The sequence below is a fragment of the Corvus kubaryi genome, unplaced genomic scaffold, assembly GCF_017639235.1.
Source record: "Corvus kubaryi isolate FWS band 111438036 unplaced genomic scaffold, C.kubaryi_AGA036_p1.0 133, whole genome shotgun sequence".
Classification (NCBI taxonomy): domain Eukaryota; kingdom Metazoa; phylum Chordata; class Aves; order Passeriformes; family Corvidae; genus Corvus; species Corvus kubaryi.
In genome coordinates, this window is record NW_024580667.1 from 10,643,760 (window position 1) to 10,671,337 (window position 27,578).

The window sequence follows — 27,578 nt, forward strand, 5'->3', positions numbered from 1 at the left end:
CTCACAGCAGATAAACAGTAATGAGTATTTTGGACCAAACCACTACAGCTACCTAACAACATGCCCTGCTTTTCAAAACTGTCTAATTTCAGCTGAGTTTTCTATTGTTTGCCCTGAGACCGAAGCATTGGGATTTCTCTTCAGTGCTGCCTTTATACAATGGTGCTTCTCAAATGAATATACTTTGTGTGAGGGGGGAGAAAAAGAGGTCTCAAACCCCCTGGGTGGCATTGCCTCCTAAGTGTAGAGACTGAACTTCACTGAGAGCTGGATGCTTCTGTGGCACTGAAAGGGAGGCCCCAGCCTCATCAGGGATACTGTTGTGCCCCCTCCTTGGGCAGCACTAATGTGGGAGAGGATCTGTGTGTGTGTGTTGACTCAGAAGAATCTTCCTGCTCCCTATCTGGGATGAGAAGGCTCCCTCCATTCTGTAAAACATCAGCTTTCCCCATACCTGGTATTTATTGACACTCAAGCAAATCCTTCCACCTCTGGGCTCTTTGCAAGACTGCCATGAGAGAAGAGTCACTGCAGACCTCCCACGTAAGAGTGAGAGTGAGTGAGTCTTGTCTCTAGCTTGACTTGCATTTTGGGGTGCTTGGTGACCAAGAAGAGAGAGCTTGTGAGGATGGAGCCAAGCTAGGGGTACATTCTTTAGTGGAGTACAGTCTGCGGAATTAAATCAAGCGTCTCTGTGAAAATCAATGATTTTTTCCAAGAGTAAGGAGCTTAGGCAGAATACATCTGAGCAATGACAAGAGCTGTGACTGATAATGCTGCTCAGCACTTCAAAGTATAGGTCTTCTGTACAACAGGTACCATGCTGCATGTGTTGTTTCTTCTTCCATGAATTGTGCAGTTGCAAGCCTATTAAAGCTCTTCTTGCTTCCTCTTCTGTAATTCAAACTTCATTTTTTTTTTCCAGTTAGGAGGCCAAGTCTCCTTTGAGTCAGAACAACTTGTTAATATGGAAAAAAGATTGCATTTGTTTTGAATATGAGCATGATTTTGATTGTTCCCTGGTAAAATGCTGTAGTCAAAAAAAAACCCCAAATGACAACAAATGAAACGGCAAAGCACCTACGTGATAATGTCCTTTCCCAAGCTTATACATACAGCCCCTGGCTGGAAGGCAGAATTTAGGTTCTTGGTTTATAAATTGCTACAGCTAAGACAATAATACATCATTCTCCGCTATGACATAACAGAGACAAATCAGATAATGCAGATAAAATCTCCTTTCTGTAGCTTAAAGTGAGTGAGAAGCAGAGATAAATTGCAATCCCAAAATCAGTGGCAATGCAAACAAGAGAGGAACCTCCTACTAAGATGACTATAATTGCATCTTGATTTCTAAGGCTCGTAGATTTGTAATTCCTAGAAAAATTAAACAGGTTTTGCCTAAAGCTATTTTTAGTGTATACAGGTGTATTTTGGTGCTGATAGGAACTGTTGATATGTCAAAGGTAATTTTTGATGGCAAGATATTGAAGGAGAGCACCAAACTGTATATATTATAACATTTGATCATGAGCAGCTGTAAGCCCAAACTAACATAAATTAAATGTGTATCACATTTTTCTGCACCCCGGGGAAGTGCAGAACAAAGTCATGCAGTGATTACACTTTCACCAGCATGCCATTAACAACTCCAGATGGCAGCACTTTAGCTGCAAACATCTCCAGGTGTAATGGAAAGGCTAAAAATAACTAAACAGCAAGGCATGACCTAGTGACAGCCTAATTTGCAAAAGGAATGAAGAGACAACAGGACTGTTTAACTGAAGATATCTGAAAGAAATGGCTTAAGCTGTGAACAGATTCATGTAAATACAAAATTTTCTTAAGGAAAGACATATGCAAGATCTGTCTTTTCTTTCTGCATAACTCATCACGAAGATGAAAAGTGTATGTTCATTCAAGTGCAAGCTTATATGTATAACCTGGTGGGGAAAGCACTAAATTCCACTTGAAAAGAGATGAACCTTCTTCATTTAAGGCTTACTGTCATCCTGATAGGAAGGCAGAGGAATCTGTATTTGCCTTCAGCAGATTTGTTCTCTGGTTGGTTGATTGGTTAGTTTATTTGTTTTAAGACAAGATACTGGAATTTAAATATGTGTCTTAGGAAGCAATGATATTTTCATTTTTTGCTTATTGCCCACAAAGTGCCCTGGGACATCTTAAATAATTAGCATCCATTTAAGACTGAATTTTATAGGATAATTTTATTTGCTCTGTCACTTACGTGCTAACAATCCTTGTATCTATGGGCATGAAGTGGATGGACTGCTGTTGGCTCTAAATAAAACTAGTGGTTTCTGTCAAATACATTTTGTATCATGTTCAAAAAAGTTACTGAGCCTAGAACAGAGGTGAGGGTGCTACCAGGGTAGAAGTGAATGACGGATGCAAAGCTCATTCTGTGAGAAACTGTTATTACTTATTTAAAGTTCAGGTAAATCAAGCAGAAGCAACTGCTTCCCAGTTGTCCTTTGCCAGTAGATGTGGTTGTATGGTGAAGAGCTCCTTCTGGGGAAAAAACAGTATCTTGAAGACAATCCCGTTTTCTTTAATAGTCTAATAGTTTCTTTAATTGCAATCTATTTTAGCACTAGCATAACCTTGCAGGCTCAGCTGGACAGATTTCTTTTTACTGCAGCTGATAAAACTTGGGTGTCTTTAAATTGTCAGTGGTGATTTTATTAATGTATTTCCGTTCAGAACTGTTCATGGTCTACAAGGATCATACGCAGTATGATGGAAACCGTCTGGAATGTCCCTGGGAACAAACACAGAGAAAAGTTACTATTATTGTCAGAACACTGAGAGGGGTCAGACAAGTCTGGTTTCACAGTCTGAAAGTACAGCCAGTTCCTGTGTGCTGACCATTGCCCCCAATATGCTGTAGCTGTGCTGCAGTCCTGTCTCTTGGGAATTTTGCATTCATCATTTTGTTTCCTGCTGTTGCCATCGTCCCTCCCTCTACCACATGTCCCAAAAGGAAGGTCTTCCTTCTTCCCTCTCTCAGGATCAGAGCTAGAAGTCATCTTTTCTCTCCTCAAGCTGAAGGGATTGGTTCCTGCAGTGCCTTGCCCAATCATCTTCTGACTCCCCCACACTAGATGAAAGCATGGATGGCATGCTCACACTAGAATTACCAACGTGTCTCATAGTCAGTGTAGGTGGAGAGAAGGAGGAGAAACTTCTGTCTGTCAATAACCTGAGGTGTGTAAGATTAACTTCTTGAGACAATGGGGAGCAGTCATTATATAACATCCAAAAGATGAGGCTAGCAGTTCTTCCTTGTCTGTCACTTGATTGTGGCTTTCAAAATAGTCAGGCAAAAGATGTATCATTCATCATACCACCATTTTAAAAATTAAAAAAAGGCTCACTAAAAATGTGATTTACTGTTCTGAACACTGGCAAGGCAGAAAAGTGACTTCTTCTGCTGATAAAAACCACCTTAGACAAAAAATCCAGACTTGCAAGACCTGTACATCCCCTGCCTGAGGCACAAGAATCTCATGAACTCCCATTCATTTCTGTCTGAGCTAAAAAATCAGGAAAACCTTGCTAAATTAAGTAGAGTTTCAGGCTTATGAGGTTTACAGTTCAGACTCAAAAGATAAATCAGGCAAACATCAACACTTTGTCTGCTTATCCAAATTAACCCTCATAACTTCTGAAATTTGTTCATGGCTCATTTTTCCAATGCAGGAAGGGAAGTTAATGAGACGCTTGCTTATATTAATCTCACTTCCAGTTTGACATATGTGGATAGCTAATACAATTTTAAAGATGCAGTAGTTCAAGCACACTGTTGTGATGGGCAAATATTTATACATAATCATCTTGTTATATTAAGGAGTTTATTATTCAAATATGTTCTGCCTTTTGGGATATAATAACTTTTTAACTATCCAAAAGCAAAATCAAATGTGATGGCTTTTAAAAGATCATTCTGTGAATGAATGTTCTAGTACCAGAAAAATTTGTTGTTTGGGATTTATTTGCTGTAAAGAACTGTGTCTTTACTGGATATTGAATGCCTTCATCTCTGCAGAGGCATTTCTATTTGGAGTTCTATCCATGCCTGCCTTCCCTGTCATAGCCAGAAGCCTAAATAGAGGAAGATGTTTATCATTTTCCATTTAGAAATTAGTATTCTAGTCCCTCTGCAGTGCATATAAAATGCTTGTTATGCTGGAGTTTCACTGAAGTAGAGGTGATTGTACCAAGGGAGAAATTTCTCTCAATCAGGTTTGAAGTGCATGCCTCAGGGACGGGGGCATCATCTTCCTTTCTTGCACACAGTCACTCTTCTTATATCAACACCAATTAGGAGGTAAGGTTCAAAGCTTGCCTGTGAGTTTGTTCATATTCAAGCCTGCTGAGAACAACCTGTCCCTTCCTCTCAGCAGACTCTCTTCTCACATTAGAATTCCCTTTCCTTTTTGTATCTATATAGAATATACAGAAACTGTCTCTTTCGGCCAAGGACTTTGAAAAGCCATGAGTTCTGGTTAGTTCTTAATATCCTTTTGAGGTATTCCTCTGAAAATGATCTTCTCTGTCCTTTTGATTAGACTGTAGACTTTTTGGAGTTTGTGCTCTGCTACATAACATTTTAAATGGGGAACACTGGCTTTTACTTAATGTGCATAAAAATTGGGGGAAAAGTTCTTGCATGCAATAACCTTTTTCTGTTCAGGAGAAATGGGAGTGGATTAAAAATTTGCTCTGAGTATCTGAGTGAAAACTAAGGTTGCTAGAACTATTTTAACCTCTAATGTGTTCTCTCTGATAAAAGCATTCAGGAGGGTGCCTGCATTTGGGGCCTCTTTGGTTCAGGTAATTTTAAGCCGAAAATGATAATGTGCAGTAGGTTACACGGAAAAAAACTAAGGCAGATTGTCAATGCAGGGTTGTGTTTTGTGGCTGAACGATGGTAATCTTATTTCTGCAGGAAACAAAATAAGTCTGTCTCTGCTGGAGCACAAGCTGTCTCAATCAGCATGTTTGTTTCTTGATATCCTCAGTTAATCTCAGTTACTTTTTTGTGCTATTTCACCTTGAATTTGTCTTGTTAGGAAATTCCTGGTAACCTTCTGTGATAAAGGCAATCCTACATTAATTAACAGATGCCTAATTTTGTGCATAAAGTCCCACACTGTTATGAAACTATCCCTGGGAACCTTCCTAGGAACCTCAGGAGGAGAGAGGTCTGTGAAAGACTATCATGGTACAGTGCTGTGCTGTAGTTCAGTGAAAGTATACAAAAAGCTGGGTGCTTATCTGTGGAAAACTTTTTTGTTTTTGTAAAACTCACCCCAATCTTCAGCATTTGGAAAAGGTTCTTAAAATAGCCGCTTGCTTCTTTTCTAGTTCAATGGCTTTAATATAAAATGACTGTAACAAACCAAACCAAACTGTAAAAGTGCTGTGCCTCCACTTCTGATTTCTGCACTGTTATTGATCTACATTATTCTATAGCTCTGGTGTCTGGCAGAATCACAAGGTGACACACCTATCTGACAAAACATGCCCACAGCTTAACACTTTCATTTATCTTCGGAAAAAACCCAACTGAGTGCTCTGAAATTCCATCAAGTTTAATATGAAAACATGTTATTTAGTAGAAGTTTGAGAGGAAGAGTGATTTGAAGGGAGTTCAACTGCTTTTAGAAGTTGGCTAGACTTCTTGAACTTTTAACATCAGAATAAAAATCTCATTGAATTTCATTTATTTTCAGTAAAAATCTCCCATCGAGCACTGGGAGAATATCTTCCCTCTTTGAGCTGCATGTAAACTATCTTACTGCACATAAGGAGACACTGTTTTCTTTACTTGACACCATTACTATATTAGATTTCATGCTTGCAAACATCATTTCAAAAGAGATGAGGATAGAGGATTTGTTCAAGACCCGGTAGGAGTCTTGCTGAAAAATATGTGCAAAATTAGCATTAAAGTTTCTTGAGACATCAGTATTTCTTTGTTTTCCCTGTATATTTTCTTCTTACTCCTTCTATAAAAGTCCAAACTCAGTTGTTTATTCAGAATCTATCCAGTTGGATAATTTTCTGTCTCAGGGTGGAGCCAATCTGTTTCTCTTTATAAATCCACTGTTGTGGCATCATGCTACCTCACTGAGGTGGGCATTTTAATGATCTGTAGGAGAATATAAGTTTGGAGCAATTCCAACACCTTCACACTTCACCAGAAAGTTGAGTTAAAAAGTAAAGTGCACTCATGAAGAGACTGGCCCAAGCCAGAACTGAATCTGTGCCAGGCAGCACTACTTCTTACAGGGACCCAGCACTGGTGGTGCTCAAGGCCAGGTTGGATGGGGCTTTGAGCAACTACATCTAGTGGTATTTGTCCCTGCCCATGGTAGGGAGGTTGGACTATGGGATCTTCAAAGGTCCCTTACAACCTAATCCGTTCTGTGAATCTTTGATTCTATGATCTTGGTTGGGGAGCAAAGAGGGAAAGCCCTGGCAAGCTGGGATTTGCTTGTGTACTGTCAGGGAGAGGTATTCCTGGAGGTCTTAGGACTGCTGCTCTTAGGAAGATTTCCTCTGCCTTTCTGCCCACTCTTCCCCAGAAATACCTGCTTTCCTACATGTATCTTCCTCAGACTCACCAGCCATCCTACAAGGCCGTGTGTTTTGCTGGCTGGAGCAATCTGCCCCTTCAGATACACTAGACAGTAGAAACACTGTTCTCATGCCTAGAGCTGGCTCTGTCATCAGCACAGTAGTGAGGAAAGAAGGTTGTGCAAAATAGAAAACATCAAATCAGCCTTACTCAGTACCAGCCCTCTGAAAACAGCCCAAACATTAACCAGCAAATCTAATTTGGACACACTGCTTCTCGTCAGTCACCAGATGCTCAGCTTTGGAGAGACTGTGTCTCACTATCTAATCCTTGGCCTAAAGCTATGTAAATAATACCCTGTGCTGTCAGGGCCCTGAGCACACCCCCAGTCTTGCCTGTGCCAACTCGGCCCCCTCCGGGCGCCCCGTCCCCTGCCCGGGGCTCGGGACCCCATTGGGACCCCATGCCAGCCCCTGCCCCAGGGGTGCTGCAGCAGGGCCTTTCTCTAGCTCCCCGCAGCCCTGCCTGGCCATGGGCCCTGAGCCAGGCACAGCTGCAGCTCCATGTCCCAGCCCAGCCTCAGGCCATTCCTGTTCCTGGCCCCATGGAGATGCCTGGTGCTGGGGCTGCCCCATTATCCTGCGGCTGCCCCACTCCTGTCTGGGCTAGGCTGGGCTGCAGGCCCTGCCTTGCTGTCCCCAGCATGGGGAGCCCTCCATGGTCCTGGCTGACTGGGAGCCAGTGGTGCCCTCACAGATGCCATTGACGCAGCTCTCCCATAAGTGAATATTGAGATACTGCGAGTTTTTAATGCATTTCTTCGCAGAGTGACAGAACTGTTCGATTTGGAAGGCACCTCTGGAGATAATCCTGTCCAACTCCCTGCCAAGGCAGGGTCACCTGGAGCAGGTAGCACAGGAATGTGTCCAGGTGGGTTTTGAATGTCTCCGCAGAGGGAGACTCCACAACCTCCCTGGGCAGCCTGTTCTGCCACCCTCAATGTAAAGAAGCTCTTCCTCGTGTTGAGGTGGAACTTCCTGTATTTTAGTATACGGTCATTGCTCCTCATCCTGTTACTGGGCACCACTGAAAAGAGTCTGGCACCATCCTCTTGGCACCCATCTTTGAGACATTTATATGCATTAACGAATCCCCTCTCAGTCTTCTCCAGATTAAACAGACCCAGCTCCCTCAGTCTCTCCTAATAAATGAGATGCTCCAGACCCCTAATCATCTTGGTGATTTAACACTTCTAGATTTTCAAGACTTTGGTGAATTATATTCCCCAATTTTGCAGCAGGAATCTCACAGGAGAGAATGTGTCTCCTCTGACCACGTCCAGACCCCAAAGGGACACATTCATCAGGCCTGACCAGTGCCAGGCTGCAGGAAGACTCTGCAATTCATCTTAGGAAGAACAGAAACCGAGGACCAGTAACAATGCCAAAAGAGCAGAAGTGCCTGCAAAATGCAGATTTGAATACGTAAATGTTGAGCTTATCTTGGGCTGCCTAACCTTATTCTTGTATGATAAAAAAAAGCCTAGATGACAAAATCATTTTGAAATCAGAATTTTGAGAGAGGAATGAAAGAGATGAAGTCTGTGTAGGGGAGAAAGAAAAGTGTGGTGTCCACTTGGTAGCCTGAAATGTATATTCTAAGGATTTATTTTTTTATTTTTAATATTTTAAAATCAATCAATCAATCAATCAATAGAAAATGTTGCCACTGATTGATATACTCCTGAGACTTCTTTGTTTTACCTTCTGATCACTCCCCTAGTGCTTACATAAACAGCCTGAAGGTTTGCTTTTGGTATTTTACCTTGTGGTCATGTTTAGAAGCTGCTCCATCAAAACAAGATTTTATTATTTTCAGAAGTTTATGAAGCAAAGAATTGGAATAGCTGGAAACATACAAAATAGTCTAATGTCACTCAGTAGTTCAGTTATAAACCTGAAATATGCAAAGTAATAATAGAACATCAACATTTACCACTTGAAATATCCTATCAGATTTTCTACAGGAGAGAAAAGTCGGAAACCAAATAAAATTACCTCCTGGGACCTCCCCAAGCAAAATTCAAATGGCCTCTGGGAACATCACTGTAGGGGAAGGCATTGAACATCAAGAAATTGGTGATTATCACTGGCAATCTTAAAAATGCACCATTTACAGCAAACGACTGGCAAAATGTCAGCGTATAACTTTGCTGTTTCATTCCCATATGTGTGTAACTAAATGCATTGCTATTGTTTATTTCTTGTTGCTGTTGGAAAGAATTTCTGCAGCCAAATACAAATTTTTTTGCTTTTAGAATTTAAGAGGCTGCCTAGTGTGATCAATTTATGTCCAGCTGAACTCCATTTTATATTTTCTCAATGATATAAAGATTGATCAATTGGAAATTAATTTAAATAATTCTTAATATTCTTATTGATCAGAAGGCACCTTCCTTAGAAGCTTCATGTGCATAAACACGTAATTTCGTATGCACATGTCTTCGTATGTAGTATTCTACATATATAGCATTCATAACTGCTTAGTGTTTTGTCCTAGTTTGGTGAGATTGGATCTTAAATTTGACTTTGATTCTGGTATAATGTAACTACATGACAAAGTAACCCCCCCCAGCTGATCAAGGGAAATCAGTTGATGTAATCTTTTTGGATTTCAGTAAAACTTTCAATACTGTCTCTCATAGGATCCCTCTGGACAAAATGTCCAGCGCACAGCTGGATAAACACATCATGTGATGGGTGAGCAACTGGCTTGAGGGTCAGGCACAAAAGGTTATAGTGACCAGGGTGACATCAGACTGGTGACCTGTCACTAGTGCAGTTCCACAGGGCTCCGTCCTTGGCGCCGTGCTCTTCAACATCTTCATAAAAGACTTGGACACAGGACCAGAAGGGACACTGAGCAACTGTGCAAAACTGGGTGAAGGTGTTGACTCCCTGGAAGGCAGGAAGGCCCTGCAGAGAGACCTTGATAAATCAGAGGACTGGATAATCACCAACCATGTGAAATTTAGCAAGGGAAAGTGCTCCATTCTGCACACGGGAGGGGCAACTCTGGATGTATGGACAGACTGGGGAATGAGATGCTGGAAAGCAGCACTGCAGAAAGGGACCTGGGGGTCCTGGTTGATGGAAAGTTGAACCTGAGCCAGCTGGGTGCTGGGGGGCATCAGGCACAGCATCGCCAGCTGGGCCAGGGAGGGGACTGTCCTGCTCTGCTCTGCATTGGGGCTGCCTCACCTTGAATACTGGGGGCAGTTTTGGGCACCAAAATTTAAAAAAGACATTGAGCTCTTAGAGAGTGTCCAGAGGAGGGCAGTGAGGATGGGGAAGGGCCTTGAGGGGAAGCCGTGTGAGGAGTGGCTGAGGGCACTTGGTCTGTTCAGCCTGGAGGAGACTGAGGGGAGACCTCATTGCAGTTGCAACTTCCTTGTGAGGGGAAGATGAAGGGCAGACACTGATCTCTCTGTGAGCAGGCACAGGATCCAAGGGAATGGCCTGAAGTTGTGTGAGGGGAGATTTAAGTTGGGTATTAGAAAAAGCTTCTTCACCCAGAGGGTGGCTGGGCACTGGGACAGTTTGCGCAGGGAACTGATCACAGCACCAAGCCTGAAGGATTTCAAGGAGCATTTGGACAATGCTGTCTGGCACATGGTGGGATTTCTGGGGTGGTCCTGTGAGGGATCAGGACTCAATCATCCTTGTGGGTTACTTCCAGCTTGGCATATTCTGTGATTCTGTGAATTCTGCGTATGGGAGAATGGGGACATCTGCATAACTTGAGCGCTGATCATATCAAGTTTGCAGTGGGTGAGGGCATGGGATTCTTCTTGCCCATCAAGCCTATTTTAAGGAATAGGTGTCTCACCACAATTGAATTGCAGCTCATGACGTGGTGCTGACTGACTTTCCTGGTTGGCCCCCAGGAGACTACAGTGGAGTTATTGAGCTTCCACACCATGCAAAGTGTGCAGGTGTGTGGATACAAAAATGCTGCTAGCAAGAATTTTCTTGCTATTTTCTAAGTCCATGAGACTTTTCTCTCTCACAGAAGAGATAGTAGAGTTCTGTAAACAATGAAACACCTGCAGCCTTGAAAAGTCTTGTTTATAGTGAAGTAGAAAAATATTTTGACAATGGATGGTTTAGGATTTTAGCCAATCACCCCCAAGGCGTGGTTGATCCTCGTCCAATTAGACGAAAAGAAAATATATGAAGAAAAAAGTCTATAAAAGAGTTTGTAAAATAATTAAATAAATCAATCTTGCTGCACAGTTCCTGCCTGCTGGATCTTCTCTCCTCCTCCCTACGGCTGCAGGACATGGTAATATACCCTAGGGCATTTTAATACAGGTGCTAGAATCTTTGCCTCCCCACAGTACTTTAGGGTTTCACTACAAGTCCCTTGAACACCTCCACCACCTTCACACAAGTGTAGATGATTTGTCATATGTGTTGGTTTTGCTGGAAGCCAAGCTGAGACTGGCTTTCAGATTTAACAGTTTTGGATGACTCACTCTCAGAGAAGCAGCTGCAGGGTATTCAGGAATAGGCAAAAATGGCAATCCAATGACAAATGTCATCATGGATGTGACAGGAGCTGCTAAATATGGTGCAGCGCCTGACAGGTGAATAGACATGGTGAGCTGCTAACATTAAAATTCTTGGACATCTTCCCACAACTCCTAGTATTTCTAGCAAAAAAAAAAAAAAAGATCTGACCTTAGGACTTCATAGGTAAATAAGTACCCTGTTGCATTTGGAACTAAGTTTAAATATGTATGTTGTTGTCATTACCTAAAATATTTTAATCTTTAATTTTGAGCTTTGGATCTGTTGTATCCTTAAAGGTAAAGTATTCTTTGGAGGTGGCACTCTGGACTTCGGTAGAGATGTGTTAGCTGCTGGAGTGGCCTGTCAGTGCATAAATTGTTGAAAGGAAAGGCCTTTGCTATTTATTTAGGATGTGAGTTAATGCGATCAGCCTACTTGCCTGCCTGCCACCCTGTCATTTCTGTTACCTCTGCTGAGCTGCAGAGGAAAGGAACTAAAATACAGGCACTGAGCTTTTCCAGCCAGATTTAAAAAAAATAGTAAAATTCAAAAGCCTTATTTTTCTCATTGTTAAGGTTCTGCTGTCCTAAAACACCTCCTTCTTAGAAGTTGATGGGAGTATCTGTGGTGTAGTGTGAAGATTTCTGAGCTGGATACATGAGAAGACATTAAATCTTCCATATGGCTGGTGACACCATTTGGCAGGCTCCACTGGAGTAAATCTGACTTGTAACCTGTTTGCCATATTTACTGAGTAGCCCCAAGCTCCCAGTGGAGTGTGTTTTCCCAATAATCTCTAGTTTAGTTTTCTTGACAGACCTATGGTACAAAAAGCAAAAATTTTGCAAAGTCATGCCTTCTTGAGAGATAAAGGTCATGTTTTGGGGGTCATATATTGCAATAGAGGCTCCAGCTGGAAGCCAGAGCAACAACTTACATGGTCTTGTTTTACACAGACTTTAAATAATTCAGATATTCGTGTCCAGGTAAGCACACACAGAGAAGAGTGGACAAATTTTCCGATATCATCAGAAAGCCTCTGTGATTTGAAGCCCATTGAGACAGAGATTTGATCTTCTTCAATCCTGTAGTCCCTCTTCCCCTTTCTCTCTAAACTGCTTCTCACATGTCTAGAGATAAGGGATACCCCGTGAAAGCTGTTTAAACCACACCAAGAATTCATCCATAAACTGAAGCCTGAGCTTATTAGTGTACAAAATATAACTGGGTTAAAAAGCAGTCCAGGGGATTCATGGCAAGAAGCTGGCTGACAACCTGTAAAGCACCATGCTGTGGGTGTAACCTCCTAGTTTGGTGGTCCCCAAACTCCCAGAAGTGAAGAGGGAATATCAGAACAAAACATGATTGTGTGCCTTCTCTGTCCTTCCACTTCCATTCAGTATCTGCTAATGGCTGTCCTCAGAAAAAAAGACGTTGGTGTGGAAAGTCCTATTGATGCGACCTGGTATGTGTAAGTTTTTTGGCAGTCTTAAGCAGAGGGGTAAGGAGTGCAAGCAGCACTGAAAGTAAAGAGTCTTTTCTCCCTCAGAAACTGTCTCTAAGGTTTGTGGAAAAAAATGTTGGTTTTCCTTTGCTGTATTATTCTTCTTTTATAGACAGTATCCTTCCAGTACCAGCTCAGCCTCTTCCTAGACATAGATGGATTTTTTCTTTGATACAGTGCCCACTGCATGACACAAAGGACTGCAGTTAATCTAAGGCAGGTAGCAAAAACATCTATTTAAGATTCCAGTATTTTAGGACTTGGTATTTAAGACAGAGTCATATAGGCATATGGATTGAGACTTACTTGTAAAGAGAATAATTTGGTCTCAACCTGTTTGGAAAGAAAGATTTATATTGATATTTTCATCTAACATGAACATAAATCTCAATGATCTACTAAACTATATACCTGAATATTTCTAAAGCTTTCTAAGACGGAACCTTGTACAGGCTGTGTGAAATTCTATTACTATAACTGGGTTGAACCACTTGGTTTAAGACTCTTTTCCTTTCTTCTTTCTAATTGCATAACATCATCTCTTGAAATGGTGTTTTAAACAAAAGGCAGACTTTAAAGCAATGTGGGCTTTTCCCCAACACCTACACTAATATCTAAAAATACTCTTAAAATTATTCAAGAATGAAGCTTTTTAGGGTGAAGTTCCTCAGATACATTGTGTTTTGCTTTTCCAGGAGTGAGTCAGTTTTTTATTCACTGTAATACATTTGGTTTGCGAATATTGCTTTCATTTTTACAATTGTGGAGCAAAGCAAAAAGATGCTTGCTTGTGATTTGATCAAGGTAATGGCTTTAATCCTATACTTTGTGGAGGGAGTATGTTTGATCATGAGAGCCGGAGGGTGTACCCTATTCAATCCATGAAAAGTCAAAAAATGTAACAGTTAAGTTCCTGCTAATTAAGTAAGTTGTAACTGACCAAGAATCACCCATGGTAATCTGTGATGGTACCATGAAAATGCATTGTAATTAGGTAGCACAGCTTGAATATGAATTAGCATTATTCAACAGAAGCATGCCTCTTTGTTGGTTCCAAGTATCAAACAGTTTTTCACTGAAATGGAAAATCAAGTAATAATAACAACAACAAAGGAAAGAAATTTATATAGTGCTCCAGCATCTCATTATTAAAGAAATAAATATTTTTATTTTATTTATTATTCACTATTCAGGTCTTCTTTTAAGGAAGTCTAATATGCTGTTCCAGAGAAAATACTTAATTTTAGGAAAGAGTGTTTAAAACGAAAAGGTTTTTCCTTCTAATCTGCCTCTCGTTTTGTTTCTTCTATGTGGGAGAAAATGAAAATATCTGAATACATATGAAATTAATTCATCTTCAGCCCACATCCCTCCAGAAATGATAACCTCTGTCATGATGCTACAGACAACATGACAAGAATTACATGCCTAGCATGCAAAGACTAGTGCTTGCAGTAATGGTGAGGAGCATTTCATAGGTACAATATGCTTGTCTAGTCTGTCTATATGCCCTTGGTTACTCTTACATTTCTTGTCCCTGTGAAGCTGTACAAAGGGGTTTATATTGGCATTTATATTATATTGTATGTATGGTGCACAGTTGTGTATTTGCAGGGGGGATGATCCTGCAGAGGTGAGCAGAGAATGCAAGAGACCCGACATCCACACTAACACCCTCTTAAAGATGCACTTCCACCCTGCTGAATGAGTGCCCATGAGCAATGGAGCACACTCAGGGCACCCCAGTTTAGTTTCATCCCAAATGAACACACCCTGTGTGCTCTGAGATTGCCCTGCAGTGAAAAGCAAAATGAAGTAACGGGGAATGCTTAGGAGAGTCTCTTCAAAAGCACACTCCTGTCCCCAGCTAAAATACCAGTGGAGCTGGGATTTTCAAACTGAGGTAGAAGATTAGTCACCCCAAGGGTTGTACTCAGATACCTGGAAAAAAGTATTTCTCAACAAGAGATAGACTGCTACATCCTTCATTTGCTAAACTGGAACACAGGGTCTGTATTTTGAATTCTACAGAAAAGTCCAAGGTTTCGGTTAAAATGCTTTTGGGTCTTAATATACCACTGAAGTGTAAGACCCAGGGAAGTTTCATTAAACACAATCTCTTCTGCTTCAGCTTCCAGCCGTATCCTGCCATGTTTAATAGGAAAGCTAACTATCCTACCCTGCAGTAGAGACTTGAAGCCCTGCAGATAACGTGGCACAAAGCTGCAGTAAAATGTTTTCTGCACACCGTTCCAGCCCGGGCATGGTGCTGGGAGAGGGCTTGCATTTTTCTTACTTTATCACTTTGTATAGGGCCAGGTGGGTTATATGCTCTGCCTGCTGGCTTTCACTGGGAGTTAGAACTCCATCTCTCTGATGTTCCTTGAGTTGAAAAGCTCATTTTCATTTCATTACTACAGCTCTCCAGCCTCCTGCTGACTCAGCCTTTCCTCCTGCAGTACAAAGTGTCATGTGGACACAGTCATTTTCATATACCTTGCTCAGACTTCATTATAATTTATTATTAGCTGTATTAAGTCTCTAATACATAAGTCTTGAGCAGCTTACCTATCAGTATGGTGACTGAGTGAGCAGCTGGGAAAGTATGTCACTAATTTCTTTATCTCATTTTATTAATATCAAATATTACAATTATTGCAATTCATTCTTGGCACCCACATTTTTTCATTAGCAACATACTGTTCACACATCTTTCCTTGCTACCTACTTTAATCAGAGAAATGGGGAGCTAATCACTTATCTGTGCATTGCAGTAGAAATGAGTAAAATGATCAAAGTTTGGGAACTGCTGTTACACGCACATGTAAGTGATGCACAACATACTTATACTGATAGAAACAAAAATCACTTGTGGTTCCTCTGAATAAACTATAAGTTGTCTATTGTGTTCCAACTGTGACATAAACCTACTTTTTGTTGAATAAGTAGTTTATTTTTATAAGCCCTAAATCTGATACAAGTTGCATAATTTTAAACACATGCTTGATTTTAGGAAGATTTTTAGACTTGGGTTCCTTGTAATATTATGGACTTTTGGGCATGTATTTTTATTTTAAAACAGAATATTGCTCAAAAAGGATCCCATCTTTACAGCACTGCAGGCTGAAATATTTTCTATATGGAATACCTAATTGGGCCACTATAAAACTCTGAGTTCAGCAATCATAAAAGTTCATAAAGTTCAAAATTTGAACTGCAAAATTATATTAACTTCAGTAGAATTTAGGGGTGTGTCTACTATTTTGAGCATTTTTTGAGGTTGGTAGGTATTCAGAATGTGTTCTTCATTTTGGCTATATGGAATACCTGCGCATAAAATATGAAAGGCAGTCTACAGGGCTTTCATGTTTCTCAGCAAGGTTATCTCTCAGCAAGTTAGGAGCAAAAAGCTTCAGAGTCTTCCAGGCGCCCTACCTCCTAAATGGCGTGTTTCATTTCTTTTACCTCTACAGCTTACTTGGAGGCAGAACCTCTCCTGCACTGATTCAGTGGGTTGCAGCCTTAAGGCATTGGGAACCAGGTCCTGGAAGAAACTTCTTGCCTCCTGGCAGTGCTCATTACACACTTCAAGATAGCCTTTTCTTCAGGACCTGGTGTATTTTGTATCTTCTGCAAATAGTCAGTGAAAAGGTAAAACATCTGTACCAGTGAAAGCCTGTCCATCTGGGTTTTATTTGTATATTAGCCTCTCCTTGCAAGTTGTGGTAAGTTCCAAAATTGCTTCTGGTTGGTGGATAAGAGCCTGCTGTGGAGATCCTTTCCCTGAGTTATGTAACATTTCCCTACTTCCTCTCTGATTAGTGATCACTTACCCCTGAATGCAGCAGCTCTAAATAACGCCTTTAAGGTGAACCCCACAGACTGGGAATAAGTAAGCCAATAATATATCTGAAAGCAGAGAAACAGTTATTTTTGAGGTGGTTAAACAGAGATCTTCACATCAAGGTGCTTTTCCAGTTCATTCCTTAATTCTCTGTTTGGTTTTCAGCAGATCTGAATTACAGTAAGATGACTCTATCTTCCATCACAACTGGCTGTCAACTGTCTTGAAAGGTAGGCTATATGTTTACAGTTGCATTTGTTGGTACATCCCAAATTATCTCTTTGGGAGAAATACTGAATATGCTACAGAAGTTCACCCAAAGAAATATAAATACACTTGGAGGCTGTCCACAAAAAGGATGGAAATTCTAAGTACCATATAATAACTTAGCCTCTTGTATCACTTGTAATTAATTTTTCTATACTATTTTATGTGTCAATAATAAGACTGAAGATATTTGCATTTGTTTTCAAAAAGTAACCTGGGAAGCACACATACAACATTGTTTCAGCTAGTTTTGCAGAGCAACCTCCTCTGGATTCTGAGTTAAAATATCCCTATGGAAAGCGTGTAGGGAGCGGTCAGGTGGGCCCTGGGGATGTGAGCACCCAGTGCTTATCATAGCAGCACGTGGTCTGGGCGTCTCACTAACGTCCTTTTGTAAGACTGAGCTGTGGAATTAGATCAGGGAAAGCTTTACTCAATGCTATAATTCACTCCCCTGCCATGCAGGAGAGAAGACCCAATGGTCCTGTGTAGCAGCAGGATCAGAGTCCCAGTCACAAGCCAGATAGTGGCATCCCTTTGTGCTTGGTCTTGGGCAAGCATAGATGAAGAAGCTGATGGCTTTTCCACAGTTTGTGACTTACTTGGCAGTAGATTTATTTCTTGCTTTGCTTCTCTCAGGAAAACACTGCATCATGTATTATGGAAACATCAAGGATAATGTCTTTCCTGTGCTGTTTAGTAAGCGACATAGTGCTTCTTGGTAGAATATAGATGTCAACATGACTACTGAAAATGTCCAAGGGTGTCATGAGTCCTTGCATGCAGGGGAGAGATGGCATGCTGTTAATGATCCTTTCTTCCACAAGCAAATTCCAGTCATATTATATAAAGTTGGGACAGAAATAAAAATAGCCCTTCATTAAAAGCAGCCTTGTCTGCTGTACCTATGGCATACTAGACTTATTTAAATAACATTGTGAATTCTTGGGGAAAACAGAACCCAGAGATGCAGCTATTATTTCTGCTGTAGTGTGGCATCACTTTGCTGCTGTGAATAATAACAGCCATGTTGATGGGTAGGCCTAAATTAAAAGTGAAAGAGGTTATTCATTCATTGCAAAAATCCATCTTCATGTGAAGATGAAGGAGTTTGGGGAATTTTTACATTTTATTTTTGCTTTTAGCTCTATCTTCTATTCAGGGCCATGTAAAAGTTGGAAAATGGTTAATATTATGACAGATCAGTGAAGTTTTAAACTCTTTGAGTTCCTTTTTTACTTGTCCTCTACCAGGCAATTACAAACTCAGTGGGGGATTTTCCTTGGTGCAAAGTGCCGTATTTGATGTCTAAAAGGAAGTGGTGACTCTTTTCTTCACTTTTTTGCATATATTGGTCAACATTAATCAAACTGCTCCCTTGCTGTAACATCTGAGGTCCTTACCTATTTGCAATTAGGAAATATCCTTGGTATTTGAGAATGCTAACCAGTGACAAGCATCAACTGATAGAGGGACTTAGGGGACTATAAACAGCTTATTTGAATGGGCAGGGCCTGGTGGTGAATGTGGGTCAGTGGAACAAAGTGCCTGAGCTGTTCTGAGCGCTTTGGATGGTTCCATGGCTTCAGGGACTCTGTGGTACCAATGCTCAGTGTACTCCTTGCAGCTCACAAGTTTTACTGATGGAAATTAGAATTCCCCCCTGCCCACAGCCACAGGAATGGCCGTGCTTAAAAAATGTTTCTCCATTTGCTACTGTCAGAGGGTTTAAAAGCCACTGAGCCACTCTATCTGTCAAAACGTAGTAGTATGACTGACTGCAGGTGTAAAGAGGGAGGGTGCAAGTAAGAAGAAAAGAATTTAGTTCCATCTTGAATTATGTATAAAGTAATTTAAGGAAGCCAAGTTGAAGAATTGGCTGATTTATGTGCCTGAAGATATTAATCCAGGCACAAATAATGGAGGATGGATCCTGAAATATCCTTGAAATTAGGCCCTATAAAATGGCCTTTTTATTTACTTCTTTTTTTCTCCTTTGGAAAAAAGTAATTTTTTTCTCTGCTGTATGTAAATGCAAAAATGTGTGGTGGTCATGATACATTTTGCTTTCATTGGTGTCAGTTTCTGAGGAGGGGAATATGAATTTTGAACCTATTTTGAACTTTGTATGTTGGTAATTTACTCAAGAAGGTGAACTGTTAAAAAGCTTTCATCTTCCATTATTATGGGCCCTTGAAGCCAGAAGCCTTCACAGCAGCATGCTGAGAATGTCAGAAGGAATCTGTCCTTTAGTCCTTCTCCTGGATAAATAGCTGCGGTGTTCAGGAAAATGCAATCTGAAGTCTGGCTAAGGAAATGAAAAAGCAAACAAGTAGGAGCTTTATTTTTAAGGAGGAATGGTGCTTGGAATGCTTAAGGGTCTGCAACAAGAAAGAGAAAAAAGGCTAATAAGTGGTAAGATCGTGCATCAGCATTCAATTAAAAATAAAGCTTAAGTTCAATAAATGTAATCCTAACATGTCAAAAAGAACAAATACTCGGGACTTAGTTGTAGCTGGGTTCAGGAGTAGCACTTCAGCTTTGAACTAGAAGGTCAATTATCAATACCAAGCACATGTAAATAAAATATTTTTCTCTGAAGAAAAGTTACCAGTGCCTTATTGCTGTGAGGTACATTATTTAGTCTTCCCACCTGAAGACCAGGCTGGACTAGCTAGAACCAGACCAGTATTTCTAATGGGCAGAAACATTTCTTGGCACTCTTGGAGTTTTATCTTCACATTTTTATTCTTACAGAAGAAAGTAAGTGAAGCATAATTTCCCCATACTAAGCAGTGATTCTGAAGGAGAGAAGTGAGGAAACAGTGCAGGAAGCTTCAAGTGACTGTGAGACAGGCAAAACATTTAACATTGTCCATAAATTCAGGTTAAAAGGTTGCTGCATAGTGATGTGAACAGATTGGGACAGAATGGAGTGCATGCTGAGTTGAAAGTCAAAGATGTGGTGAGAGCACTGCCAATTTACGTTAATTAGATACAACATATATTACTGGATGTGTTTTGTCCTTCCTTTCCTTCATCCCAGCCCCATGTTTGTTAGAAGCCTCTAGTGCCCAAAAGTTGGTCTATGTACAGAGTCACAGAAGGAAGAAGTAGATTTAAAAGCTTTCCAGTAGCAAAACATTTCAGGACTGTGATGAGAAATGCAGGGTGATGTAGTACTTTGGTGAGTTCAGACCTAGTGCAACACCTTCCATCTTGTGAAACACAAGACAAGTGGTGTTTCCCCTGAGTGTGTCAGGGGGAACCTGTAAGCAAGACAGCAGCAGTGGGAATGTGCTGTGGGACACAACTGCAATTGAAAAGAAAATCTCTTTGTAATTCTGCCATGTGTTATCATTTTGCATGTGTTAGGAATGTCTCTTTCTGTCCTACATCTTTCCCCTCTCCATACACTTGCACACAAGGCCAGGATTAGCAGCTGTCCAGACTGACAGGGTATTTCCTCTATTGAGTCATAGCCATGCCAACAGCAGGTCTGGTGACAAGCCTTGGCAGCTCCTTGGGAATACAAAGAGAAGAAAAGTTTGGGGATTTTTTCCTGGGTCAAATTAATTTCCAAGAAGTTGATATGAATCCATTTGCATCTACCTTATAGATATGCATATCACCATTTGTATTCTAGAAACACTGGCACTGAATTTTTCCAAGGAATGATCTGTGAATGTACTTTGACATTCCATGACTGTGTCATAGCTATTATTCTGTGAGAGGCCTGTATTTAAGCCTGGTAATTGCTCAAACACTAAAGGCCACAATAGTTGAAACACTAAATTTCTGCCATAATTCTGGACTGATTGACTAGAGAAATCATGTGGTACTGTTTCTACTCCAGAATCAGATGTCTTCCAGATCCACAGACAGTTTTGTCAAATTGTGCATCAACATTTCTGCCACAAATAGTCATAAAAATGATGACAGACATATGCAAATTTTTTTTTCTTCTCATAGCCATTCCTGTAATTAAATATTGTTTGCAAATTAAACCGTAGAGTTGTTGTGGAGTTTTAATTTACAGGCAACCAGTTCCAGTAACTTTAAAAAGGCTGGAAGGGATAAAAAAATGATTTATAGCTTCACCTTTAAGTGATTACATAGAAATCTGTGTTTCTAGAGGTAAAGCTGTTTATTTCTGTGGTGTGTGAGCTTTAGCTGACATATGTGGGACATGCATGTGAATGCCTGCACAGCCATCGACTGTGACACCGTTGCAGAGACAAAATGATACCAGTGACAGAAGGATGTCAATGGATTCTAAGTAGTCCCACAAGACTTGTCAGATGTGCCACATTAAAATTAAAATTTAGTGAATGAGGATAAAACTTTAATGTAGCTTCAATGCCCTGACCTAGATAAAGTTGTTAATTTTTGATTTATAACTGGGTAGAGAATTTTAATCTGCATTAAAAAGAGAAATTTTTACATTTCTGTGAAAATAAGCATCTTCTTTAAGTAGTGAGAATCTCAGACCAAACTCCTGTAATGTAACAGTGGCACCAAGCCTATTGCACCTCAATACTGAGTTCAAAATCTGACATATCCTTTGGACTCTGCCCATTGAAAACTTGGTTGTTTGCTCTCTCTCTTTCTCTGCACAGAACTGCTTGTGAATAGATGCTGTTTCGGATGCCTAACAACTGGTGTGATTTTGGATCTTAAATGGGATTCTTGCTTGCTCATATGAAGACTCAATTTTCCCTCAAGCTCTTGCCTCTCTTCTATTGTTGTCTCCTACCATATCACCTTGCCAGGAGGTCCCGTTACCTGCAGATGTCCCCTGACCCAGTTAATGGCCTGCCAATTACACACCAAGCATTACACGTTTTGCAAAATCCCACATCCCTCCACCTAATCAAATGGATTCTGTTTAAGCAGTGTCTTCCTCTAGACTTAGAGTGAGGTTGTTCTCATTTCCTCACAGAGCAGAGCCCCAGGATGTGCGAAGGCCCAGGCACCATGTCCGCAGTCAGTGCTGCTGCGCCCTGGCCCAGGCTGCTGGCGGGCGAGGGGCTGCCCAGTGCTCCTGGAGAACACAGGCTGGACACACGGGATGACAGGAATGGGACAGCTGTAGAGCTGCATTGCCCTCTAGTGACAGGCTCCTAATTAGCTTTTTTCCACCTCACCTTTTCAAGTTGTGCCAGATGTTGCCTCCACTGGATTTCTACCCATCCAGGCAGGGGTAGAACAGCAGTGCAGAGTAAAGACCTGGCTCTGGAAATGGACTCTGGGGGTTCCTAAGAGGAGGTTTTGTAGTGTAGAGCCACTGAGAAAAACTCTGGCCCATCTTTTGTATTATTGGTTTCCAAAGAAGCATTGATTTCCTACCTGCCAACATCACACATTTAGGCTGCCAGGAAGAGGGATTTGCCTCCTCTGTGCCCATCCTGCCATTAATGCATATTTTTGAAAGCAGAAGTGAGCTTCCAGTTAAAGCCCATCCAACAGCAGTTATATTCTCAAATTTTGGTGGTATGGCAAATAACAACTCTTTTTTCTTTTCGCTAATAAAAAGTGAGGCAGTTGGATCTGAGATCACTAGAGATTCAAAAACATCTAGTAGCAAGAAGGGATTTACAGCTTCACATATAGAGGAAAAAAGCAATTTAAAGAGGCCATCAAGCCAAGGTTTTTTCAAAATCAGTGAGGTCACATTAAAAAAAATTACCTTATTTTTTGCCTACTTCCATAATGTCTTTGGTTTTGGACATTTCTTGGCATCTTCTAAGCTATATGATATAATTCCAGTGAATTAGAGAGCAGGTCAAAGGAAAGAGATTGATTTTATGATGATTTTTTGAAGGTTATATATCTATTTTTGTTCCAAATTGGCACAAAGTCACAGCCTTATAATTCTGTTAGGTGAAAATGTTTGAATCAAAATGTCAGTTTTCAAATTGAGAAAGGAAGCATTTTGATTCCTTTTTCTCTTCCTTGTTTTCCTTTTGAAATTGGCATGGACCCTCTTTAAAATGTCAGTGAAATGCATGCTTCTCTGCAAAACATTTTAGACTTAACAAAAAATAGTCTGATTGACTTTTATCTACATGGCTATTTCTCTGTTCAAAAATCCCGTTAAAGAAAATACTCATTTTGTAATTACTGTTTACATTTTCTGATTTTTGACTAGTTTCTTTCACTCATTCTTTCCAGAATTGTGCCTGAAGTTTCAAAAATTGAGTCTTCCACACTTCGGGAGAACGCAAAAACAATTAAATCATAGTCCCATTACAGTCAGTGGCAAATAAATGCTTCATTGGATCACAAGTTTCAGCCGTAATGGTACCCCAAAGGCCATTAAATCTTCTGTCCATTATTTGTATTTGAGTGACATTGTCCTGAACTCATCCTGCAGGTGATTTTTTTCCTTACCTTCTCTTATGGCATAGCAGCTCAATAAGACCTTTTTCTTTCTTAGCAATGAACTACTTCCCAGCGTGCCAAGCTGAAACTTCTTTCAGACAAGCTACCGGGGGGAAGGACATCTACTGAAGAATGAAAATTTTGATTTATCCATCCTTGCAGTCTCAAAAGTGGAAGAGGAGCTTTTTGAGGTATTCTGCTTATGAGTGAGATGGAAAGGAGTGAATGTGACAAACTCAGGCTATGGACCCGTTCAGTTGCTCAAAAAAGCAAGAAAAGAATAATACCCGTGTGCCAGCTCTGCCTTTCACCTCTGGCTTTCTCTCCTTTCTAGTTCCACTGGTTGTAGAAAGCATGCCTCTGAGCATGTGGAGATAATGCTCAACTGTTTCAAGGTGAAGTTACAGCAAACTGTGTGGTTTTATGTTTTATTAATTATGAAGACATAGAATTTTAGAGGTGTTTCTATTGCTTGTGTATTTCTCTTGGTCATTATTTTCCTAAGTTTAAAATAATACATTTAATTGGATGAAATCATCATTCAGTCCAGATTGGTGTGTGGTATATTTTTCATATGTCTGTGATATATTAAAGATAAATAGAAAAATACTCAAGGTTGGGAAAATTCTTCTAGAACAAGGCTGTTTTCAGTAGGCTTCAGTTTTTCCTTAGAAGACTATAAGGACACTGAGACCATTTAGCCTGTGTTCACATTTAGCTTCATCTGAAGCACTATTTTAAACAACTGGAATTATCTTTCCAATAATTTCTTCACTCTGTTGCTCTTTACCTGCATGCTGTGGTTCTCCACTGACAGTACTGAGAAATAGTCAACCTCTTTTCCTAATACCTAGTTCAACACACTCAGACAAACTACTGCTTAAATTTTTTTGTGGTTAAATTCTTCTTTTAATGTGCAAGGGTTAAGCTTTATAAAGTCAAAATCATAAAGAGGAACAGGTTGCCACACATGTGTTGGTTGAGGATATTGCCATATGAGTGATGGGTGTGTGTGGTATATTTGCATCAGACCATCCCCTTCACAACACTCCGAGCAAAGAGGCCAGTGTGTGTAAGCAACGGATGCCCATCCAGCAGCACTGTAGTTAATAATGACTGAGAGGGTTGGGGTTGATCAGTCTAGAGAACAGAAGGCTCCAGGGACAAGGAGCAGTGGTTTTAAACTGAAAAAGGATTTAGATTAGCTATTAGGAACAAATTCTTTACTGTGACTGTGCTGAGGCACAGGAATGAGTTGCCCATAGAAGTGCCCCATCCCTGGCAGTGTTCAAGGCCAGGTTGGATGGGATCCTGAGAAACCTGGTCTAGTGGAAGGTGTCCCTGTCCATGGCAGGGAGATTGGAACTAGGTGATGTTTAATGTGCCTTTCAACCCAAACCCTTCTATGATTCTGTGATAAAGCATGCCCACCTTGCACTGGTAGGTAGTGAACATGTTATGCTGAGGCTGACTGGCTCACTTTTCATTATAAGCAGCAGCAGGTAGTTTAAAGCTAACTCAGACTTTCTCACAGTGCAGTCAAAAACCTAGTGAGTGCAAAGGAGGCTCATCCCTAGTGAGATTCTGGTCAGAAAAGTGGAAAAAATGTGTGAGAAACTGCAATCCTAATGCCTATACAATATAGATTAATAAACTATAGGTTAACACTTACCTACACAAGTTGTTAGCACTATTACCCGTACTAACTCTTCTGTGTGGAGTAAATAGTCAGGTCCTTATTCTATTTTCGTTTGGTCCTTATTGAGGCCTTTAAAGCTTGTTTAATTCTAAGGGTGGGGTAAGCCAAGTCTCAGCTCTCCCTGTTTCCAACCAAGCACTTCTTTTTTTCCTCCATCAGTGCAGAATCTCAGCTTATTAGGAAGGTCTCTCATGCAGCAGTGTCTGAATGTACAAATTTGCTCACAATCACAGCTGGAGTGGCTTAGAGTGGAGACAGGTCATGCTGGGATCTTTCACTTTGGCACCAATTAAATTCTTCTATGAGAGCAGAGGAGGAAGTATGAGTTTGCGTTTTAAAGTCAATAGAAGCTGCAGAGCACAGAGCAACTTGTCTTTTCGTATACTGCTCTTTGTAGATAAAATATTGTTAAGAAGTGAAACTCATGCCTAGCCCTAGGGCTTAGTTGCCTATCTGTACTGTCAAATCTGTCCAACTAGGAGAAAAACATCTGAAAATAAGGCCTAAGAATATTTTGAAGAATGTGCTGTCAGGGTAAGCTGTGGCAAGTCTTTGTAATGATCAAACTGGAACATCTTAATATGCTATGTTTTAAAACAGTAAAATGAGGTGTACTTTGTGGGCTTTTTAAACCTTGCTGCTTAAGGTGTTTCAAAGACCATACTGGACCTCAGTGAGCCTTGGCATTATGACCCTTGAAACTTCAAAAAAAATGTTAGAAATGCAATGATGCAGAATTACTAATAAGTTGGTGGTGAACTTGCTCAAGAATTTGTTGATTCAGCCCTATGCTTTCTTAGGGTTTTCATAGTGTGTCCTAAAACTTTAATTATAAAGCAGCTAGTCTGTTAAATTTTTTACTCAGAGTTAATGGATGCTGAAGTCTGGTTTGTCATTTCCATTCTTATTGCCCACAAACACAGGCGAAGTTTGCCTGCTTTGGTTGTGGTTGTGCTTTGAATTCCTATGTTCATTCCAAACCTCAAGAAAAGGTAATAATTAAAAAATAATCTATATTAAGTTCAAAACAAGATGCTCGTAAAGTCAGATCTAAAATAAAAGCTGAAGGGTTTTTTTGCACGATTGAGAATTTGCAATACTGTATGAGATCACAATAGTTACCACTTAACTTTCTGCATTGACATGGAAAGCTTTTTTTAAAATAGTCTTGCTACCAAATTAGTGACTAGTTTCAGATCAAGAGAAGGAATCTGTCTGGTTGTTTCACAGAAATTGGCCTAGTTTGCTTTTCACAGGTAGAAAAGGGCAAGTACAGACAGTGCAATACATAGTCAAGTGGCATTTTATCAGGATTAGATTTTGGTTAGTTAAGACTTTCTCTGCCACAGAGTATGAATGTGAAGTGTGAGCTCACATGTGTGATAGTTAAACCACCTGAAGTTAGAATTAGTGGATATTTGCTCTAGAAATATTTGCTCCCAATGGAGAATTGACAGAACAATGTATGACTCATTTGATCAATCATAGCCAATACAACTAAAATGATAAATAGTGAGCACTTCGTAGAATAGCTTGTGGTGCATCTGGAGATAATTTCCCTCCTAAGTAATTGTTTGGGTAATTGTATTGCATAATTGTTTTGGATAATTATCTGAGTAATGAACGTATTTAGAGAAATTGTGGTTTTCTCTTACAATATAATGAACATAGAAGTTACCAATTAATATGATAATCTATTGGTTTTGGTCAGCGGGTAACTTATTTTAGATACAGTGGAGGAAAAGAATGCTAATTCTCTTTTTGAATTAAACTGCAGTAGCAAATTTGGTGTGCAAGCACTCACATTTGAACCATACTGCCCTGTATCGTTTGTATGGTTCTCTGTAACAGAAAATTCTGTTTTCTTTACCATTTAATTCTCCATGGAAGAGTTTAAAGAAAATGGACAATTGTGTTTTATGGTTAAAAGGCAGTGCAATCTCTGCAGTCATGTCAGCTTTATAGAGTCATGTGCTCAGCAGAGGTCCAGACTTTGTGTTTTGTCTCTCCTTTGTGTGAGGATTTTGATTTTGCTGTAATTGTTTTGGAATTAGATTGTGCTGTGGAATGAGTCATCTCCACAGACCATAGACCATGGGTGTCTTTGCAGTTTCTTTCTCAAATAATAGCTGCACTGTTTGCCTTTTTTAGTTTGTATTGATTATTGCTGTGAGGTGACGAGGTAAAGTAGCTTGTGGTGCTGCTGCCAGTTATCCTGGAGTAGCAGAAGAGGAGGGAATGCTGGAAGTCCCTGTTCTCAGGCATACCAAGGTCTCCCCAAAGCTCTTCTTGATCAATTAAGTGGAAGCTCAGCTGGGTAAAAATAAACACAGGAAAAAGCCATAGGTCTGACTTTGAAAAAGCCTTCAAAGTTTAGTCTAAAATCTCATATAAAAATGAATGTACAAGAAGTATGAAGGAAAGTAGCTGGGAAACTCTCCTGGTTTTGCACAGCTTTAAAAACATGGTGTGTTATCTAATTCTCCAATATACTGGCAGTGGGGAGACTTCTCTGCAGTGCTTACTCTTCTGGCATTACAAAGGCTGCTGATGCATGGCTTGTATGCTCCATGCTAGACAACGCCCCTTGGTTCATTTGAAATAAAAAAATACAATCTGAATCACTTAGCTCTTGAAGCTCTGTGAATGTTGAGGAGGCAGGTGGGCAGCAAGGCCGTGGGTGCAGCAGAAGGAGATGC

At 40.4% G+C, this 27,578-nt stretch overlaps 1 long non-coding RNA gene across 1 annotated transcript in view; it reads left to right on the forward strand.

Annotated features, from left to right (window-relative positions):
* LOC121668436 overlaps positions 1–27,578 on the forward strand; it is a 203,741-nt gene that overhangs the window by 49,798 nt on the left and 126,365 nt on the right. Inside the window, exons 3-4 of the long non-coding RNA XR_006017377.1 lie at positions 16,698–16,759; positions 23,236–23,371. This is a non-coding gene — a long non-coding RNA (uncharacterized LOC121668436). The remainder of the gene's footprint in view (positions 1–16,697; positions 16,760–23,235; positions 23,372–27,578) is intronic.